The 8,885-nt window shown below is 33.9% G+C and overlaps 1 pseudogene; it reads right to left on the bottom strand.

Moving 5' to 3' along the window:
- LOC141421581 (olfactory receptor 5D13-like) lies at positions 1 to 949 on the bottom strand (annotated as a pseudogene).
- Positions 950 to 8,885: the final 7,936 nt, after the last annotated feature.

Here is an 8,885-nt window from a genome sequence, read left to right as displayed (position 1 = left end):
TTATACTGAAATTGAATGACAAAGACACTTGGTGACTACTAATTTTCTGAATGTGTTCTTCACATCATTGTTCCTAAGGCTATAAATCAATGGGTTTAGCATAGGAATCACCGCTGTGTAAAACACAGAAGCCACTTTAACTATGAGCCATGAAGTTTTAGTATTAGGAACACAGTAAAGGAAAAGGATGGTTCCATGGAAGATGGTGATGGCAGTCAGGTGGGAGGAACAGGTGGAGAAGGCTTTCTGACGTCCATTTGCAGATGGTATCTTCATAACAGTGATGAAAATGAACATATGTGACGTAAGAATAAGCATAAGACTGCTCACTTCATTGAATACAGCAATAATAAAACACAGAATCTGGCTGATATAGGGGTCTGAACAGGAGACAGAAACAATTACAGAAAATTCACAGACAAAAATATTTATGATGCTGGATTCACAATAGGACAGGGAAAGAAGAAAATATGTGAGTGTCAGGGAACACACTATGCCCCAGGTGTAAGATCCAACCACCAAACCAGCACAAAGCTGCTGAGACATAACAGTGTTGTAGAGCAGAGGGTTGCAAACTGCTACAAAACGGTCAAAGGCCATTGCTGCTAACATGAAAGTTTCTGTCACTCCAAAAATGCAAGCACAAGAAAATTGCATGACACAACCAAAGAAAGAGATGGTTCTGTCTTCCACAATCAAGTTCTCTAACAATTTTTGTGTAACTACAGTAGAAAAACATAAATCTACACAAGTGTCTAAGGAAAAAGTACATGATGGTGTGGAGTTTTGGATTGATCTGGATGATAAATATCATCCCCAAATTTCCCACTACAGTGACAGTATAGATGGACAAGAAAACCAAAAAGAGTGGAACCTGGAGTTCTGGATGTTCTAAAAAACCCAAGAAAATAAAAGTGGGTACACTGCTTTGATTTCCTTCAGATGACATTGTGATTCCTGATGGGTATAAAAGAAAGTTATTATGAAAAACAGAATGAAAATAAAGGAAAAACTGACAAAAATTTACCATATGTTTCCATGAAGAATGACATAGAACATCATTTCTCCAAGTGTAGTACCAACCAATAAGACCTGGGAATTTCTTATATTGCCCCACCCTCAACCTTCTTAATCAAAGATGTGGGATGAGACCCACAATTTGTGATTTTACTAAGCCTCTCTTGGATTTTGTCACATGCTAAAATGTGAAGCCACCATGAAAAAATATATAATTATCAATTTTATTTAAAATTCAGCTTTAGTAGTGAAATATAAATTTATGATACTTGGTAGTTGTAAGAAGAGAAATAAGGAAGGCAGACCAGAAGCACAGAGTACCTTCTACTATATGGCTTGAACAATACACTAAGGATTGTAGAGATGGCTTGACATTGCAATTGGTGAAGCTAAAATATTATTAATTTTTATTGCATTTTTTCACTTTTCTATGCATAGTGCACAATTAATTGATCAAAGAATTTAAAAGTTTAAAAACTCCTACAATGTATATGCTCATGTCTTCTACCTAATTTTAAAAACTTTGCATTAGGATCTCATTTATGGGATATTCACACATCCTCCACTCATACCTCTATCAACGTACACTGTTTCTTGGAATATTTTATTGGTCTATTATAGAAATGTTCATGTTTCATTGTTTTATTAGTTTTAAAATTGCATTTTAATTATCTGCTTATTAATGTTATTTAGGTCATCTCACTTGAAATAGATACATGACAGATATAGATGATATGTAGATAAATAGGTAGATAGATATAGATAGATGATAGATAGTAGAGAATAGAAAAATCTTCTGATCAACAGCAATATTTCTGTACATAAATATACTTTGTGATAATTATGTAATGAAAATGACACATTTTCTTAATCAAAAATATAACCCATGCTTTTTTGATGAGACAGAATTGGAAAAGTCATGAAAATGAAAGCTATAAGATCATGAAATATATGAGGATCTAATAGAAATACATTTTTTCCATTTTTTCAGTTTTACCTAGAAACGGGGCCAAGCTCTAGACCCAGCCCTGTGAGTCCCTGCCCTTTACATGAACTTCAAACAACTTCAGATGTAGAGCATCCATTATTAATGTATAATTTTCAACAGGAAGTAGACCTGGGTGGGCACACTTTATCCATTACTATTGACTTTATTTCAATACATGAATTTGCCTTCAACATTTGAACTTACTGGTAAAGTCTGCTACCTGCCACACTCATTAGATCTGTCCTGCCAATGTGGCACATGTACTAGATCAGTAACAAAAAAATATTCAGAAAAAAAGAGCTAGTGTTACAGTCCTATGAGTGTTCAATGAATTTTATAAATAGCAGTGAATTAGAATTAGTATTATACTCAAATTAAAAATTTGTCTAGGAAAGTTCAAAATCAACAAACAGCCCATAAGTTTTCTGTGCCTTTTCTTCATTGTTACTTGGTAGTTGCACTGATGCCAGTTTCTACATTACAAAAATTTTTATTTTGAAAAAAACTTCAGGCCCTGTTAGTGAAAATCAAAATGTCCCTGACTATAAAAAGAGACTTTCTGATTTTTAGAATAATCTCTATGAACAAGACCCCATGATTTACACCTGAACTAAAAGACAATGAAAGATAAATTAACTGACCTGAAACCAGAACCTCTTGATTAATTTACTACAAATTTCTTCTTCACATTAATAAGCCTCAGTCATTTTTATTCATTATAATCAATTTTTTTAAAATAAAATAGGACTAAGGGTTGGAACAAAAGTGGAAGTGTGTTTCAATATTTATGCCAGTTAAGTGGGATTTTTTTTTCCCCAGAACATAGGAAATCTCCTAGAGCACAAAGAAAAATCTGAAAGCTGTTTGAAATCCATTAAAGTCTGGGCCTTATTTATGTAACTGTCACTATGGAAATATAAACATCAGAGAATTATAATTAGAGTTTTCCTCAGTGGGCTCTACAATGTACAATTAGTTGAAACTCTCACTTGTGTTGTTGTTGAAGATGTGTTTTCTTCTGAAGCATTAGATATGGCTACATTACCACATTCGTTACATTAACTGTCTTTATATATTGAATTATTGAAATATTACGTCTTCCCTTACTGAAGAAAATATGAACATTACAGTTCAAAAACAGGAAAAAAAACAATAAAAAAATGGTTTGTTTTAGCAGCATTTCAAATTTGACATTTAAATTTTTAGTGGAGAATTGTGGCAACCACTACATTAAGCAAAGAGAAAATCACCTGACAATTCAGATTGAGAAATATTCTTTAGGATACCTAGCCGGTATTCCCTAATATTGCCTAAGACCTGGCAAACAAGAAAAGAGGGGCAAAAGTATCACACACCAAAGAAGGTTGGGCAAACATGACTACTAGATGTAATCTGTTACTCTGATTGGATCCTGAACAGAAAAAGGGTGCTAATGAGGAAGAGGAGTGGTGAAGGCAAACAAAATAACAACCAAAAAAAACCAAAGAGCATTCAAATGCAAATAAAGTCTTCACTGCTCACTGGACTGATAATAATATACTAATGTTTCTTAACTGTTTCTTTTTGAGAGAACACTTAAGATGTGCCCATTGAAAAGATTTCTAACTGAAATATAGTGTTGACTATGTTGACTAAATGTTCAATGTTTTACAACAGATCTCTAGGGTTTATATATCTTGATTAATTGAAAATGTGTGTTCATTGATTAGTAACTGTCCATTGCCCACTTCCCTCAGTCCCTGGCAAATACCAGCCCACACATCATTTATGAAACTATTTTAGATGCATCATATTAGCACAATCATGCAATATTTGTTCTGTGAATGTCTTATTTCACCTAGAATAATGTCTTTAAGTTTCACTCCTATTATTTTTCATAGTAGGATTCACTTTTTATAGCTGTGACTAGTATTATGTTGCATGTACAGATCACATTTTCTTAATGTATTCATTTGTCTATGAACATTTAGGTAATTTCTACATCTTGGCTATTGTGACCAGCACTACAATGACCATGGGAGTACAAACATTTATCTGTGTTTCTTATTTCAGTTATTTTGTACATGTACTCTCTTTGTTCTGTCAAACTACAACCCAGAATTTTTCTTTATTTTAATTTTACTGAATAGAAGATAATCCTTTTAAAGATATAGAGTAAAATTTGAAACTTTTCAATCATGAAGTTTTTTTATTTCTTTTTTTAATTTTGATGCATACATCATTTGGGCCATCTCTCCCCCCTCCCCATCCCCTCTGACTCCCCCCACCCCCTTGCTTCCATGCAGAGCCTATTCTGCTCTCTTTTCCAATTTTGTTGAAGAGAAGACATAAGTGATAACAAGAAAGACATGGCATTTTTGCTAGTTGAGATAAGGATAGCTATACAGAGAGATTCCCAGCGTTGCTTCTATGCACATGTGTATTACAACCCAAATTGGTTTGTCTATTCTAGACCTGTTCACTACTTCCTGGTCACCTTTCCAGAACGACCTCTGTCAGTTTAAGATTACTATATTATCTCCTCCACAGTGGGAACACCAAACACTTTCAAGTTTTGGGTTTCCTACCTTTCCCTGTTCCTCCTATATACCTTCTCCCCTTAGCATGTGACCCATGTTCAATAATATTACTACATTTGTTTTAGGTCTAAAGTCCACACATGAGGTAGAACTTACAATTTTTGGCCTTCTGAGCCTGGCTAATTTCACTTAAGATGATGTTCTCCAGTTCCATTCATTTACTTGCAAATGCCAAGGTTTTATTCTTCTTTATGGCTGAGTAAAATTCCATTGTGTATAAATACCACATATTCTTAACCCATTCTTTGGTAGTGGGTCATCTTGGCTGTTTCCATAGCTTGACTATTGTGAATAGTGCTCAATAAACATGGATGTGCAGTTGCCTATGGAATAACCTGAGTCACATTCATTTGGGTATCTCCCTAGAAATGGTATTGTTGAATCACATAGCAGATCTATGTTTAGATTTTTAAGAAGCCTCCGTATTATTTTCCAAATTGGTTATACTAGCTTACATTCTCATCAGCAGTGTATGAGGGTTCGTTTTTCCCCGCATCCTCACCAACAATTATTGCTGGTGGTGTTTTTGATGATAGCTATTCTAACAAGAGTGAGGTGGAATCTTAGTGTGATTTTGATTTGCATTTCCTTTATGGCCAAGGATGGTGAGCATTTTTTCATGTGTTTTTTTGCCATTTGGAGTTCTTCCTTTGAAAAAGTTCTGTTTAGTTCAGTTGCCCACTTCTTTATTGATTCATTGATTTTGGGGGAGTTTAGTTTTTTGAGCTCCCTCTATATTCAAGTTATAAGTCCTTTATCTGATATATAACCAGCAAATATTTTCTCCCACTCTGTGGGTGGTCTCTTCAGTTTAGAGACCATTCCTTTTTTTCTGCAAAAGCTTTTTAATTTCATGTAGTCCCATTTGTCTATCCTTTCTCTTACTTGCTGTGCTTCTGGAGTTCTAGTAGGAATTTCATGCCTATACCTGTTGCTTCCAGAGTATTCCCTGCTCTTTCCTGTACTAACTTCAGAGTTTTGGGTCTATGTTGTCTTTAATCCACTTTGAGTTGATACTAGTACAAGGTGATAGACATAGATCTAGTTTCAATTTCTGCTGGCAGATAACCACATTTCTCAGCAACATTTATTAAAGATGCTGTCTATTCTCCATCAGATGTTTTTGGCACCTTTGTCCATTATAAGGTGGGCATAGCTGTGTGGATTCATATCTAGGTCCTCTATTCTGTTCCACTGGTCTTCATGTCTGTTTTTGTGCCAGTACCATGCTGTTTTTATTGTTGTGGCTCTATAATATCATTTGACGTTGGGTATTGTGATACTTCCAGCATTGCACTTTTTGGCTATTCATGGTCTCTGTGTTTCCAAATGAACTTTAGGGTAGATTTTTCAATTTCTGTGATGAATTGTCATTGGGATTTTGATGGGTAGTGTGTTGAACACATAGACTGCTTTTGGTAGCCATTTTTACTATGTTGATTCTACCAATCTATGAGCATGGGAGATCTTTGCACCTTCTGTAGTCTTCCTCAGTCTCTTTCTTCAGAGGTTTGTAGTTTACTTTGTAGAGGTCATTCACATACATTTTTAAGTTTACTCCTAGGTATTTTTTTTGAGGCTTTGAAGGCGAAGGTAAGGGTACTAGATATGCTCAAAGTACGCTATATGCGTGTGTGTAAACGGCACAAGGATGCCCACTGTTATGTATAATAGATTCCCACTAGAAACAAAGAACTATGAGCAAAACATATTGTAAATCCATAGGAATCAAATAAGTGTGGACTTTTGGTAATGTTAAATAAGTAGATCAATGGAGTAAATTACAGTATTCAGAAGTAGACTTGAATGATTATAATAAGAAGGCATTTTCCTTAAAGAGTGATCCATTTAACATTTACTCATTTTGGGCGCTTGATCATATCTATCTTAGTGAGTTATGCTACATTTCCATCTATTTAAAATAGTTCTTTACCAATTATATAATTTTAAAAGTTTCCTTCAGTTTGTAACTTCCTCTATTATCCTACCAACAATTTCATTCTCACAGAAAAAGAACTTCATCTTGATGAAGTCCACTGAAGGTATTTTCAAAAAATAGTAATGCAATAGTGAGCTCCCATATTTGTAAAAATTCCTCTAGCTATGTATCACAACTTGTATAAAAAGTAATTCAAAGTATATTTACATATATATATACATATACATGAAAAATATAAAAGCATAAAAACCATTACAATGTACATATTGATGACCTGAAAAGCTACAAAACATTACTAATAATTATTTAAGTGAAAATTTAAAGAATAACAATCATACCACATGTTCAGTAAATGATTAGTAGTAAAGATATTGAGAGTTTGTAAGAATGTGAGAAAAACACAATTGATATTCCCATTAATTGGGGATGTTAATTTTTTAGAACTCTTTTGGAAAACTGTTTATAAATTAATTAATACAGTTAAATATAAATTTCTTATTTTACCCAATATTTTACTTCTTCAGATTTATCCTAGATGTAAGGAAAGCTCATACCCAAAACTAGGTTTGAAATGAAAGTCAAAATATGTACACCACCAAAATGTCTGTTATTGGAGAATTGGTTAAAAACATTGTGGAAGTTTTGTATAATAGGAAAATCTCAGAAGTAAGAAAAAAGATACCTTTTGAAATATAAATTAGCATTAGATTATGAAAATTAAATGAAATGTGATCAATGTCCTGCTCAAATAATACAAAATTCTAGAAAATACAAATTGATCGCCTATTCCATCTGTCAATCTGCATTTAATGTTATAAAGAGGCATGAGGAAACTTTTGAGTAAGATGGATATGTTCTTTAATATGATTGCATTGATGATCTTATAAGTATAGTTTTTTTTATGCATGTGTGCATACAATGTTTGGGTCATTTCTCCCCTCTTCCCCCTGTCACCTCCCTTTCCCTCCGCATAAATATAGATGTTGATCTAACTTTGTGTACATCATTGGTGAACACATAATTTGACACTTATTTCAATTATGCACATTGGCTGGAGAAGGTGCATATGTCTTCTCAGACACTGCACCTCCATATTTCTGTCAACTCACTTGTTAGATACGCTGGGATTAGAATAGATTTTCACATGCAGGTCGTACTTAGGACATGTGGTGGGCCAGGTGCATTATAACATCCAAGAATTTAAGCTCTCAATTCAGAAAGACCTATTTATTTATGACTGTCTAGCTGTAAGACATTGAACATAACCCATATGGTGTTCCTAGATTAGTTCTTGGTATGTAATATCTATCCTACATATGATTGTAGTAGTTGGTCTTGCCATTAGGATTTCAGAAAATTTAAGTACTCAGTTCAGGGAAGTTAAGCAAGTTGTACCCAGGGTCTCTGAATATGATGTTCAATTTTCTTTAAAACATTTAAATACTACATTGGAAAATATGACATAAGCTAAAGCAATGGGAAGAAACAATAATTGATTAGCCAGAGCAAATTTTCTCTGCAATTGACTAAATGTTTTTCCCTGACAATCCAGAAGATTCCTTGGATCCTGGGAGTAAGAACATGTGAATTACATGTGTGAAAAGCTCCAAGAAGGGAGACATCAACAGAGCAGAGCAGTTTGTAACACTGGGACAAACACATCTGCCTTTGTGCTTTCCTGCATTGCTCCCTGGCTGTTGAGCAGGGAGTATTCAATTAGAGGTGCTGTGTGGAAGCTAGGAAAAGACAGGTGTTTGAGGAAGAAAAGAGAACTAGAAAGAGGGGACTGTGGCATAAGGCTGAGAGGAGTAGAGGATTTATTAGACATGGGAAAAAATGATACTTAGGGTAATAATGACTCCTTAACATACACACACAATAAACCAGTCATTATAGAAAACAGGGTTGGCTGAATTTCATTCCCTCCCTGATAGGCATAAGGGGTCTGTGTTACATTTTTGGCTTTTCAAACATTGCTATGTTATTATTATTATTAATGTAGGTTTATAAATAATGTAAATACATGCTCCACATATGTGAGAATAATCAAATAAAAAGGGGCAATGATATGTTTCATTACTTCTTATAAACATTTCAATATTTTTTTACAAAAAGTACATGTACTATTTCTGTGACAGGGATCAATTAAATAGGAAAGAATAATTTTGTCCTTCATTAAACAATGAAATCAAAATTTGCCATTTCCAGTCTATTCCTTTCCAACCTTTGGACTTAACAAATGTCTTGTTATAGATTTTGAGAAGAGAAAATTGCTTAATTAGTAAGTGTTGTGTGGGTAACTTTTAAAGCCTCTTTCTAAGACTATCACATAATTTCATCTGCTTTGGTTTTTTCTGCTTTT

Source organism: Castor canadensis, chromosome 1, assembly GCF_047511655.1.
Source record: "Castor canadensis chromosome 1, mCasCan1.hap1v2, whole genome shotgun sequence".
Taxonomy (NCBI): Eukaryota; Metazoa; Chordata; class Mammalia; order Rodentia; family Castoridae; genus Castor; species Castor canadensis.
This window is presented reverse-complemented; position numbering and strand designations above follow the sequence as displayed.